The sequence below is a fragment of the Sus scrofa genome, chromosome 15 (assembly GCF_000003025.6).
Source record: "Sus scrofa isolate TJ Tabasco breed Duroc chromosome 15, Sscrofa11.1, whole genome shotgun sequence".
Lineage (NCBI taxonomy): Eukaryota > Metazoa > Chordata > Mammalia > Artiodactyla > Suidae > Sus > Sus scrofa.
The window spans coordinates 33,627,178-33,641,768 of record NC_010457.5 but is presented as its reverse complement, the minus strand read 5'-3'; positions in this window follow the sequence as shown (position 1 = coordinate 33,641,768).

Sequence of the window (14,591 nt, the reverse complement as noted above, 5' to 3'; positions counted from 1 at the left end):
ATCCACAATTCCTCCTGCCCCTCAGAATTGTATGAAAGTGTTTCTCTACTGTTCGGATTCGTATTCAATTAGCTCAATAGCCCTCGTTATCCCTCAAAGTTGTTTCAGTTGAAATGTAGGAAGAGATTATTTGTTCACAGTAACATTACAGATCTAAAGATGAGCAGAGGGGTGTCAGAAGATTCCGAGAGGAAAAGGATTAAAGTGAGTAGTTAATGACTTGGTCAGAGTCTGCCGATCTTCCTCCCCTGCAGATGCTTTAATGCATTTACGGGATCCAAGCAATGCGCTGGTGAAAGGCTGCTGAGCACCCAGGCGCACGGCATAAGGAAGGATTAGCACCCTGCCTCTCTGGGTAAATGCGATGGTGTCATGGTCCATTTTGTAAAGGATAAAGGCAGCCTGATGGACAAAGCCATTTCCATGTTTCCAGGAGGCCAGGCAATCCCAGAGCTGGGCCACAGCCTCCATCCCTCAGAGCCGAAGTACAGGAGCTTTTGCCATGGTGCTCGCCTCTAAACACACAATGCTGCTCGGAAATTGAGGTCACACCTGCTGAAATTGCCAGTGGATGTGCAACCTGCAAGAAGCATCGTTAAAGCGGAGAGGAGGTAGGAAAGCTGGACCCCGGTTTACGCTGCTGGGGCAGGGGCAGCCGGGAGGGAGGAGAGGGAGGAAAAACTCCTTGTCACAGACAGCTACCCATCCCTTCTTCAAGGGGTGGGAGGGAGTGGAAATGGGATCCTAATTGCCTGATAAAAAGCCACCTTTCATTTGTAAATTTTATTTTTGAAAAGGAGTATTGAACAGCGGTGTAAAAACAGGCCTTTGATTCCCCAGAAGCTGGTGAAGCAGAAGGAAATGAGTCTCCAGTCCCACCACACGAGTCAGAGTCTCAGACGTGTGTGCTAAGTGGTTTACCCCAAGTACACAGCACAGCACAGCTCAGTTGTGGTGAGCACATACTCAGGCATCTAAGGCTACTTTGCAGAGAGGCTGTCCCCTGGACAAGGGGACACCACATGTGCGAAGGCTGCTGTGTGCACATCTGAGCTGACTCAAGTGGGGGCCGGAGTGGACCTTGAGTGGAGGGTGAGTGTCTGCAAGGCCAGGTGAGGAGGGGAGACCTGCTGACGCCCTGCCCCTGAGCCACATGCGTGCAGGCGGGAACACACAAGGTTCAAACACCTGGAGCTGCAGGAACCGCCTCGATGAGTCTGGGCAGTGACAGATAATTCTCTGTGTCGCTTTGACAGGGCTGAGGGACGCCCAGAGAGCTGGGAAAACGGCATTTCTGGGCGTGTCTGTGAGGTCCAGTCTGGAACCTTGTGACTCAGGAAAGAGGGTCACCCTGCCCTCATCCAGGCCCTCAGGGTGACTGAGGAGGAAGACAGAGGGAGGGGGCACGCCCTGCTTTCTTGAGCTGGACATTGCCTTCCCCCTACCATGGTCTCGGGCCCTTGGATTTGGGCCGAATTATGCCACTGACTTTTCTGGTTTTCTGGTTTGCAGTCGGCATATTCCAGCCTCCATTATCACGAGAGCCAGTTCACATAACAAATCTCTTGTGTCCATGTCAGCTATTTATCTCGATCTATCCATCCTTCTATCCATCCTTCTATCTATACATCTATGTCTGTCTGTCTATCTATCTATCTATCCACTTATCTATACCTATCTATCCATCCATCTATCCATCCATCCATCTTATTACTTCTCTTTCTCTAGGGAATATAAGACACTGGCCTTTGTGTAACAGTGACCACGTAAAGAGACCAAATGGGAAACTTTTGAAACTGCCCCACACCCCTCAACCCAGATGTCACATCAAAACCAATAGTGCATAGTGGCAGGGGCAGGGATGGGGTGGAGCTTACGGCTCTAATCACAGGGGTGAAGCAGGGCTGGCACACACAAACCACCTTAGGGGAAGTGACCCAAGCCAGCCTGGCCTGAGTCTCCAAACCAGCATTACCTGGCATCGGAAAACCGCAGAGGCATCGTGGAACCTGGGAGAGCCCAGGAGTCAGTTATGATGAGGGCAGGGGAGAGGCCCCAGTGTGGTGTTTATGTTGGGCAACAATTCAGCAGAGCTTTTTATTAACTACCTGAGTAAAGGCCAGGTTTAATATACTCTGGATCTGAAATAAAAATAAACTCGGCCTGGCAGGTGATAATAAACTGTGAGCCCAATAATGGGCTGTAATAGTTTTCTGAGTTCTCGGCACAGATCTGATAGCTACACCAAGTGAAAAGAAACTTTTTTTTTTTTTTTTTTTTTTTTTTGTCTCTTTAGGGCCACACCTGTGGAATACGGAAGTTCCCAGGCCAAGGGTCAAATCTGAGCTACAGCTGCCAGCCTACACCACAGCCACAGCAATGCCAGATCCAAGCTGCATCTGTGACCTACACTGCAGCTTACAGCAATGCTGCTGTAACCCACAGAACAAGGCCAGGGATCCACCTCGCATCTTCATGGATGCTAGTCAGGTTCTTAACTGCCTGAACCACAATAGGAATTCCTGAAAAGGAGCTTTTATTTGGCCCTCGGAGGAGCCGGCTGCTGACGGGGTCATGGCTGCAGGCCCAGGAGTAGCCCAGGCAGCGCTTGGTTCTGGAGCGTCAGCTCTGTGGACCTAGCCTGTCTTGGGTTTTCAGAGGAGCCAAGCCAGCCAAGGGTGCCCGGGAACTTCCTGAAATCTCCGTCTGTCTCTGCTGTTACATCCCTCCCAGCCTTTCCCTTCCTCTGGTCTGTGCAGAACTTTCATGAGTGAACTCTAAAGCCCCAGAAAGTCTATGTCATGAAAATGTAGCCATCTCCCCACTTTTGCTGATTTCATGTTATTTAACCATGGCTCATCATCTTCACTCTGGGAGCACAGTGGTCCAAGGCCACAGGTCTGCGTGAATCAGACGACTCCGAGGCTGCTTGGCCACTGCTGTCCATCACCACACACGCCCTCTGTGCCACCCCTGGGCAGGCCACCCCGGGATCCAATGTCCCTATCCCCCTCAGGTTTCCCAAGGAGGTGGCTGTGATGACCTCTGTGAAGTCTGGGCTACAGCATGAACCACTGCCTGCCCCCCAGTAATGACAACTTTGACATCCATACACAAGCACATCCCATCCTCCCCATAAAACTCCATTCCATTACTGAGCACCTACTATGTGCAAAAAAGGACTACACTGAGCCTCAGTGTTGTAGAAACAAGCAGGCTCTTCCTTGGGGACCATGACATGGAAAGAAGGGGTGCTGTGGGGCAGGGGGCTGTGGGGCAAGGGACCCCTATCATGATGTGACAGCAGGGGAATGGGGTGATGTGCATATGTAAACAACCTACAAAATTGTTACATCTTTTCTGTAAAGTCAAAACTGTTCTAAAAATCAGGAGTTCCCATCATGGCTCAGTGGTTCACGAACCCAACTTGTATCCATGAGGACGCGGGTTCAATCCCTGGCCTCACTAGGTGGGTTAAGGATTTAACCCATTGCTGTGAGCTGTGGTGTAGGTCACAGATACGACTCGGATCTCGCACTGCTGTGGCTGTGGTATAGACTGGCAGCTGTGGCTCCAATTTGACCCCTAGTCTAGGACCTCCATATGCCACAGGTGCAGCCCTAAATAGACAAAAGACAAAAAAAAAAAAAAAAAGTTCTAAAAATCAAATATTTATTTATAAAAAATCCATAACATAAAAATATAAAGATTCCAGGTATACATGAACTCCCAGGTTTCTGATAAATTACTTTGAAGGGAAAATCTAATTTATAGTTAGAAAAAATGCTATGCCATCATTATTATTATGTAATTATATTGGAACCCTTAATTTAGCATGTAAGGTAAGCTGTGAGCTCGATTTCCAAAGTTGAAAACTAGCAGTCCCCATATCCTCTTCAACCCAGGAGGACTCCACAGCCAGCTTCCTGTGCAGCATCTGGACCCCAGGAATGTACCAGCATCGGGGTCTGGCATCTCCCGACCCTGGCCAGGACACCCACCAAATCAACCACCTGAATACCTGGTCACCAGCACACCAGGGGTTGGAGTGTGACACAAGGCCAGGCCTCCAGGAGATTCTGAAAACGTCATCATCAGTGTGTGCACACGCCTGCCCTTTTTTTTTTTTTTTTTTAACTCTGAGAGCTGAATTTCTGAGGTCTTGGAAGGACGACAAGCCTAAGGGCAAAACTGCAAGGAATGGAAAATCCAAAAAGAAACCAAGATATAAAATGAAAATCGTAAATGAGATACCCTGAATCAGTCAACAAAAGTTCCTCCAAATACAGATCAAATCATATTTCTGAAGCATTAATATCCCAATCACTTTGCAGCTAGAACAGGAAACCCTGGAGATATGCAGTTCGTGATGCCTCATTGCACCTGCATGAAGTTTCCAGTAGAGATGGCACAGTGGAAGCAGCTCCTGAGGAAGGTTCTCCCATGCTTGCTGGTCACCAGGAGACATGCAGGTCAAGATGGGGGTCCCACTGAAATTGTCATGCTGAGGGGCATCCCCGGGGGGACCCGAGCTCCCATCCAGCAGGAGAGGAGATCTTTGGATGCATTGTCTTTCATCTTCCTTGGCCTCCACAGGAGAGGTGACCTTTCTGAATCTGAATGGTGGAGAATTTTATTACACCTGTCTGAAGTCCTGTCCTAAAGAGCATCACAATCTGGAGGGAGAGCGTTGCACACACTGAGGCACTTCCTGCGACACTCAGTAGGGACTCACCATTTCTGTTTAATTGAAATCAGGGGAAAAAATTATTTTCTCAATCAGCCTAGCTTCCTAGCATATTACTCCAATATTTCATTGCAAAAATAGCCTATAAATAGGAAGAGAAGTGGTACCGTTGAGAATGTTAAAAATTGTTCTGAGGGGTAATTCATGATTATTTCTATAGATAACAGATGTGATGCTGTTCAGATTTGGCTGAAATTACGGCATATGAACCATGGATGTGATTTGTGTGCTATAATCTGCCCCACCTAGGAATCATGCAGCGTGATTTTTCCTGCCGACTGTCCTAGCTACAGCTCCAGAAATGAACATAAATCTCAAAGGAGTAGCTGCACTTAAACAAGCTTAGTGTGATCGAGGAGAAATTGATGTATATTCATGAGAGAAAAGAATAAATAAGGAGGATGGAGAAACGTATGGATAAAAGCTGCAGAATGCCACAATGGCACATTCTGAATCACAGTGCCAGTAGCTAACTTTACACAGAGGTGCCCCTTGAATGGTGATTTGTTTTTAACTTAGTAATTAGCTGCTTTTCCCCTGCTTTGTTTGCTTGTTTGTACTCTGAAAAATCCTTATGCTAAATTCCTGAAGGGTGGATTAGGATGCTGATCATAACTAATCCTTAGGACATCAACCGGAGAGACATGGCATTTTTCCAAATATATACATGTATGTGGCTTTTGTCCTTTTAAAAATTTTTTAACAAAATCCTGTATGTGTAACAAGTATGTGCCCTCTATGGAGTGAGTTTGTTTTCCTTTTAGCATTCATCATGAGACAGCCCTAACTTTACATCCCAAATTTCTGTGCCTGCCCCCATGGCACAAACATGATTTTATGCCAATGGAGTCATATTACACATGCTATGCTGTATTTGTCCTGCACCTTTTGCTTGCCTTTCTACCCCCCTCCACCCCTAAATCCACTGGTGTTCTTCATCACTGCCACCATCACGCAGGACACACACATAGCTCCTCCAGGGCACTCGGGCTACAACCTGGTGTGTGTTCATGCATAACTTACTTAGGTACTTAGTTCATTGCTTTTCCATACACAGGTTCAACACCTGGAGCTGCAGGAACCGCCTCGATGAGTCTGGGCAGTGACAGATAATTCTCTGTGTCGCTTTGACAGGGCTGAGGGACGCCCAGAGAGCTGGGAAAAGGCATTTCTGGGCGTGTCTGTGAGGTCCAGTCTGGAACCTTGTGACTCAGGAAAGAGGGTCACCCTGCCCTCATCCAGCCCTCAGGGTGACTGAGGAGGAAGACAGAGGGAGGGGCACGCCCTGCTTTCTTGAGCTGGACATTGCCTTCCCCCTACCATGGTCTCGGGCCCTTGGATTTGGGCCGAATTATGCCACTGACTTTTCTGGTTTTCTGGTTTGCAGTCGGCATATTCCAGCCTCCATTACACGAGAGCCAGTTCACAATCAAATCTCTTGTGTCCATGTCAGCTATTTATCTCGATCTATCCATCCTTCATCCATCCTTCTATCTATACATCTATGTCTGTCTGTCTATCTATCTATCTATCCACTTATCTATACTATCTATCCATCCATCTATCCATCCATCCATCTTATTACTTCTCTTTCTCTAGGGAATATAAGACACTGGCCTTTGTGTAACAGTGACCACGTAAAGAGACCAAATGGGAAACTTTTGAAACTGCCCCCACCCCTCAACCCAGATGTCACATCAAAACCAATAGTGCATAGTGGCAGGGGCAGGGATGGGGTGGAGCTTACGGCTCTAATCACAGGGGTGAAGCAGGGCTGGCACACACAAACACCTTAGGGGAAGTGACCCAAGCCAGCCTGGCCTGAGTCTCCAAACCAGCATTACCTGGCATCGGAAAACCGCAGAGGCATCGTGGAACCTGGGAGAGCCCAGGAGTCAGTTATGATGAGGGCAGGGGAGAGCCCAGTGTGGTGTTTATGTTGGGCAACAATTCAGCAGAGCTTTTTATTAACTACCTGAGTAAAGGCCAGGTTTAATATACTCTGGATCTGAAATAAAAAAAACTCGGCCTGGCAGGTGATAATAAACTGTGAGCCCAATAATGGGCTGTAATAGTTTTCTGAGTTCTCGGCACAGATCTGATAGCTACACCAAGTGAAAAGAAACTTTTTTTTTTTTTTTTTTTTTTTTTTGTCTCTTTAGGGCCACACCTGTGAATCGGAAGTTCCAGGCCAAGGGTCAAATCTGAGCTACAGCTGCCAGCCTACACCACAGCCACAGCAATGCCAGATCCAAGCTGCATCTGTGACCTACACTGCAGCTTACAGCAATGCTGCTGTAACCCACAGAACAAGGCAGGGATCCACCTCGCATCTTCATGGATGCTAGTCAGGTTCTTAACTGCCTGAACCACAATAGGAATTCCTGAAAAGGAGCTTTTATTTGGCCCTCGGAGGAGCCGGCTGCTGACGGGGTCATGGCTGCAGGCCCAGGAGTAGCCCAGGCACGCTTGGTTCTGGAGCGTCAGCTCTGTGGACCTAGCCTGTCTTGGGTTTTCAGAGGAGCCAAGCCAGCCAAGGTGCCCGGGAACTTCCTGAAATCTCCGTCTGTCTCTGCTGTTACATCCCTCCCAGCCTTTCCCTTCCTCTGGTCTGTGCAGAACTTTCATGAGTGAACTCTAAAGCCCCAGAAAGTCTATGTCATGAAATGTAGCCATCTCCCCACTTTTGCTGATTTCATGTTATTTAACCATGGCTCATCATCTTCACTCTGGAGCACAGTGGTCCAAGCCACAGGTCTGCGTGAATCAGACGACTCCGAGGCTGCTTGGCCACTGCTGTCCATCACCACACACGCCCTCTGTGCACCCCTGGGCAGGCCACCCCGGGATCAATGTCCCTATCCCCCTCAGGTTTCCCAAGGAGGTGGCTGTGATGACCTCTGTGAAGTCTGGGCTACAGCATGAACCACTGCCTGCCCCCAGTAATGACAACTTTGACATCCATACACAAGCACATCCCATCCTCCCATAAACTCCATTCCATTACTGAGCACCTACTATGTGCAAAAAAGGACTACACTGAGCCTCAGTGTTGTAGAAACAAGCAGGCTCTTCCTTGGGGACCATGACATGGAAAGAAGGGGTGCTGTGGGGCAGGGGGCTGTGGGGCAAGGGACCCCTATCATGATGTGACGGTTGTTTCATTAACATAAACTGTGCACCTTCTTAAAAAGAGAATCAGAGAGGCGTTTCTTTAATTAGTCATATGCGTCGGGCCTCCTAAGTGGATTGAGGCCTTTCCAAAAGAAAGAAGGACTCAACATTGACAATTTAGGTCTAAACAGGATGGGAACCATCTCAGAGAAGCAGAAGATGTGGCCGTCAGGAGGAGCCGTGACATCAGAGTTTGTAGAGGAATAAGGCACAGTTAGCCCAGGAGCATGGCAACCCTCACACGGGTGTAAACACGGGTCCAAACTCGCCAAGTTGTTCACATTAGCGACACGCAGCTTTTTATACGGCGGTTCCACCTCAGCAAAGCTGGAGGCAAAGCCTGCCATTCCCAAAGCATCTCTCCAGACACCTGACACACCTTCCCTGAAACCAAACCAAGGCCTCCAGCCCCCAAAACCAAAAGTGTGGAGTCTTTCCCAGCTTTCAGGGGTAGGACAGGAAACTACAGAAAGAACTCTCTCAGGGCGTTCCCTCAAATCGTTGATAACTGTTTCTTTTTATCTAGTATTAAAGATTAATATCAAAATAAGTCACAAATAAATGTCACCGCCAAAATGTGAAAATCTTTCATACTTGACTCTGTAGCTTGTTTTATTTATGTATTTTTGTCTTTTGGGAAATGTGTGATCATATTAAGTTTATCTTGCATGTGTATGTGTGTGTATCTCACCAAATCATAATCTAAAATATAAAACTTAGCCATTACTTGAAAATGCAATTAAATACATCATTATTTCGGGATATTCAGCAAAAGCAGCTACTTTCCAGTTAGACTACTCCTTGAGTATGTTAAGAAAATGCTGGCTTCAATCCAACACTTTCACTCTACAGTTAGAGAAAAAGGCCCCACAAGTTAAACCACAGTCACTGGCCATTATAGGACCTGCTTCCTTTCCTTCACTCGGCACTGGGAGCACTTTCGTTCTGGGGACTGTCCTGGATGGACAGATGGAAGTGCTTGTAAGCAAGAGTGGACCGTGAGCCTGACACCTTTGGCCCTTGAGAACCTATGCCAGTAGAGGCAGGGGTTTCTTGGTGACAGACACAGAGAGCCATGAGGTCAGTAGCGCAGAAAGACAGCCACAGACATGGCCCATCTCAGCCCGCGTGGGTTTTTTATCCACCTGGACTGTGCAAGTTTTAGAGGCAAATTTACACTTACTATGCTTCAAACACAGACTTGGAAAGAATCATGCACCTCACTAAGCAAATAACCGGTTAGCTTATACTTGGTTTAATGACTCAAAGGGACGGTTTGACAGAACCAACTAAATCCGTTAGCTTCTTCACCATCCACAATTCCTCCTGCCCCTCAGAATTGTATGAAAGTGTTTCTCTACTGTTCGGATTCGTATTCAATTAGCTCAATAGCCCTCGTTATCCCTCAAAGTTGTTTCAGTTGAAGTGTAGGAAGAGATTATTTGTTCACAGTAACATTACAGATCTAAAGATGAGCAGAGGGGTGTCAGAAGATTCCGAGAGGAAAAGGATTAAAGTGAGTAGTTAATGACTTGGTCAGAGTCTGCCGATCTTCCTCCCCTGCAGATGCTTTAATGCATTTACGGGATCCAAGCAATGCGCTGGTGAAAGGCTGCTGAGCACCCAGGCGCACGGCATAAGGAAGGATTAGCACCCTGCCTCTCTGGGTAAATGCGATGGTGTCATGGTCCCATTTTGTAAAGGATAAAGGCAGCCTGATGGACAAAGCCATTTCCATGTTTCCAGGAGGCCAGGCAATCCCGGAGCTGGGCCACAGCCTCCATCCCTCAGAGCCGAAGTACAGGAGCTTTGCCATGGTGCTCGCCTCTAAACACACAATGCTGCTCGGAAATTGAGGTCACACCTGCTGAAATTGCCAGTGGATGTGCAACCTGCAAGAAGCATCGTTAAAGCGGAGAGGAGGTAGGAAAGCTGGACCCCGGTTTACGCTGCTGGGGCAGGGGCAGCCGGGAGGGAGGAGAGGGAGGAAAAACTCCTTGTCACAGACAGCTACCCATCCCTTCTTCAAGGGGTGGGAGGGAGTGGAAATGGGATCCTAATTGCCTGATAAAAAGCCACCTTTCATTTGTAAATTTTATTTTTGAAAAGGAGTATTGAACAGCGGTGTAAAAACAGGCCTTTGATTCCCCAGAAGCTGGTGAAGCAGAAGGAAATGAGTCTCCAGTCCCACCACACGAGTCAGAGTCTCAGACGTGTGTGCTAAGGGGTTTACCCCAAGTACACAGCACAGCACAGCTCAGTTGTGGTGAGCACATAGGCAGGCATCTAAGGCTACTTTGCAGAGAGGCTGTCCCCTGGACAAGGGGACTCCACATGTGTGAAGGCTGCTGTGTGCACATCTGAGCTGACTCGAGTGGGGGCCGGAGTGGACCTTGAGTGGAGGGTGAGTGTCTGCAAGGCCAGGTGAGGAGGGGAGACCTGCTGACGCCCTGCCCCTGAGCCACATGCGTGCAGGCGGGAACACACAAGGTTCAAACACCTGGAGCTGCAGGAACCGCCTCGATGAGTCTGGGCAGTGACAGATAATTCTCTGTGTCGCTTTGACAGGGCTGAGGGACGCCCAGAGAGCTGGGAAAACGGCATTTCTGGGCGTGTCTGTGAGGTCCAGTCTGGAACCTTGTGACTCAGGAAAGAGGGTCACCCTGCCCTCATCCAGCCCTCAGGGTGACTGAGGAGGAAGACAGAGGGAGGGGGCACGCCCTGCTTTCTTGAGCTGGACATTGCCTTCCCCCTACCATGGTCTCGGGCCCTTGGATTTGGGCCGAATTATGCCACTGACTTTTCTGGTTTTCTGGTTTGCAGTCGGCATATTCCAGCCTCCATTATCACGAGAGCCAGTTCACATAACAAATCTCTTGTGTCCATGTCAGCTATTTATCTCGATCTATCCATCCTTCTATCCATCCTTCTATCTATACATCTATGTCTGTCTGTCTATCTATCTATCTATCCACTTATCTATACCTATCTATCCATCCATCTATCCATCCATCCATCTTATTACTTCTCTTTCTCTAGGGAATATAAGACACTGGCCTTTGTGTAACAGTGACCACGTAAAGAGACCAAATGGGAAACTTTGAAACTGCCCCACACCCTCACCCAGATGTCACATCAAAACCAATAGTGCATAGCGGCAGGGGCAGGGATGGGGTGGAGCTTACGGCTCTAATCACAGGGGTGAAGCAAGGCTGGCACAGACAAACCACCTTAGGGGAAGTGACCCAAGCCAGCCTGGCCTGAGTCTCCAAACCAGCATTACCTGGCATCGGAAAACCGCAGAGGCATCGTGGAACCTGGAGAGCCCAGGAGTCAGTTATGATGAGGGCAGGGAGAGGCCCCAGTGTGGTGTTTATGTTGGGCAACAATTCAGCAGAGCTTTTTATTAACTACCTGAGTAAAGGCCAGGTTTAATATACTCCGGATCTGAAATAAAAATAAACTCGGCCTGGCAGGTGATAATAAACTGTGAGCCCAATAATGGGCTGTAATAGTTTTCTGAGTTCTCGGCACAGATCTGATAGCTACACCAAGTGAAAAGAAACTTTTTTTTTTTTTTTTTTTTTTTTTTGTCTCTTTAGGGCCACTGTGAACGGTTCCAGGCCAAGGGTCAAATCTGAGCTACAGCTGCCAGCCTACACCACAGCCACAGCAATGCCAGATCCAAGCTGCATCTGTGACCTACACTGCAGCTTACAGCAATGCTGCTGTAACCCACAGAACAAGGCCAGGGATCCACCTCGCATCTTCATGGATGCTAGTCAGTTCTTAACTGCCTGAACCACAATAGGAATTCCTGAAAAGGAGCTTTTATTTGGCCCTCGGAGGAGCCGGCTGCTGACGGGGTCATGGCTGCAGGCCCAGGAGTAGCCCAGGCACGCTTGGTTCTGGAGCGTCAGCTCTGTGGACCTAGCCTGTCTTGGGTTTTCAGAGGAGCCAAGCCAGCCAAGGATGCCCGGGAACTTCCTGAAATCTCCGTCTGTCTCTGCTGTTACATCCCTCCCAGCCTTTCCCTTCCTCTGGTCTGTGCAGAACTTTCATGAGTGAACTCTAAAGCCCCAGAAAGTCTATGTCATGAAATGTAGCCATCTCCCCACTTTTGCTGATTTCATGTTATTTAACCATGGCTCATCATCTTCACTCTGGGAGCACAGTGGTCCAAGCCACAGGTCTGCGTGAATCAGACGACTCCGAGGCTGCTTGGCCACTGCTGTCCATCACCACACACGCCCTCTGTGCCACCCCTGGGCAGGCCACCCCGGGATCCAATGTCCCTATCCCCCTCAGGTTTCCCAAGGAGGTGGCTGTGATGACCTCTGTGAAGTCTGGGCTACAGCATGACCACTGCCTGCCCCCAGTAATGACAACTTTGACATCCATACACAAGCACATCCCATCCTCCCCATAAAACTCCATTCCATTACTGAGCACCTACTATGTGCAAAAAAGGACTACACTGAGCCTCAGTGTTGTAGAAACAAGCAGGCTCTTCCTTGGGGACCATGACATGGAAAGAAGGGGTGCTGTGGGGCAGGGGGCTGTGGGGCAAGGGACCCCTATCATGATGTGACAGCAGGGGAATGAGGTGATGTGCATATGTAAACAACCTACAAAATTTTTACAACTTTTCTGTGAAGTCAAAACTGTTCTAAAAATCAGGAGTTCCCATCATGGCTCAGTGGTTCACGAACCCAACTTGTATCCATGAGGACGCGGGTTCAATCCCTGGCCTCACTAGGTGGGTTAAGGATTTAACCATTGCTGTGAGCTGTGGTGTAGGTCACAGATACGACTCGGATCTCGCACTGCTGTGGCTGTGGTATAGACTGGCAGCTGTGGCTCCAATTTGACCCCTAGTCTAGGACCTCCATATGCCGCAGGTGCAGCCCTAAATAGACAAAAGACAAAAAAAAAATAAAAAGTTCTAAAAATCAAATATTTATTTATAAAAAATCCATACCATAAAAATATAAAGATTCCAGGTATACATGAACTCCCAGGTTTCTGATAAATTACTTTGAAGGGAAAATCTAATTTATAGTTAGAAAAGATGCTATGCCATCATTATTATTATGTAATTATATTGGAACCCTTAATTAGCATGTAAGGTAAGCTGTGAGCTCGATTTCCAAAGTTGAAAACTAGCAGTCCCCATATCCTCTTCAACCCAGGAGGACTCCACAGCCAGCTTCCTGTGCAGCATCTGGACCCCAGGGATGCACCAGCATCGGGGTCTGTCATCTCCCGACCCTGGCCAGGACACCACCAAATCAACCACCTGAATACCTGGTCACCAGCACACCAGGGGTTGGAGTGTGACACAAGGCCAGGCCTCCAGGAGATTCTGAAAACGTCATCATCAGTGTGTGCACACGCCTGCCCTTTTTTTTTTTTTTTTAACTCTGAGAGCTGAATTTCTGAGGTCTTGGAAGGACGACAAGCCTAAGGGCAAAACTGCAAGGAATGGAAAATCCAAAAAGAAACCAAGATATAAAATGAAAATCGTAAATGAGATACCCTGAATCAGTCAACAAAAGTTCCTCCCAAATACAGATCAAATCATATTTCTGAAGCATTAATATCCCAATCACTTTGCAGCTAAACAGGAAACCCTGGAGATATGCAGTTCGTGATGCCTCATTGCACCTGCATGAAGTTTCCAGTAGAGATGGCACAGTGGAAGCAGCTCCTGAGGAAGGTTCTCCCATGCTTGCTGGTCACCAGGAGACATGCAGGTCAAGATGGGGGTCCCACTGAAATTGTCATGCTGAGGGGCATCCCCGGGGGGACCCGAGCTCCCATCCAGCAGGAGAGGAGATCTTTGGATGCATTGTCTTTCATCTTCCTTGGCCTCCACAGGGAGAGGTGACCTTTCTGAATCTGAATGGTGGAGAATTTTATTACACCTGTCTGAAGTCCTGTCCTAAAGAGCATCACAATCTGGAGGGAGAGCGTTGCACACACTGAGGGCACTTCCTGCGACACTCAGTAGGGACTCACCATTTCTGTTTAATTGAAATCAGGGGAAAAATTATTTTCTCAATCAGCCTAGCTTCCTAGCATATTACTCCAATATTTCATTGCAAAAATAGCCTATAAATAGGAAGAGAAGTGGTACCGTTGAGAATGTTAAAAATTGTTCTGAGGGGTAATTCATGATTATTTCTATAGATAACAGATGTGATGCTGTTCAGATTTGGCTGAAATTACGGCATATGAACCATGGATGTGATTTGTGTGGCTATAATCTGCCCCACCTAGGAATCATGCAGCGTGATTTTTCCTGCCGACTGTCCTAGCTACAGCTCCAGAAATGAGCATAAATCTCAAAGGAATAGCTGCACTTAAACAAGCTTAGTGTGATCGAGGAGAAATTGATGTATATTCATGAGAGAAAAGAATAAATAAGGAGGATGGAGAAACGTATGGATAAAAGCTGCAGAATGCCACAATGGCACATTCTGAATCACAGTGCCAGTAGCTAACTTTACACAGAGGTGCCCCTTGAATGGTGATTTGTTTTTAACTTAGTAATTAGCTGCTTTTCCCCTGCCTTTGTTTGCTTGTTTGTACTCTGAAAAATCCTTATGCTAATTCCTGAAGGGTGGATTAGGATGCTGATCATAACTAATCCTTAGGACATCAAACC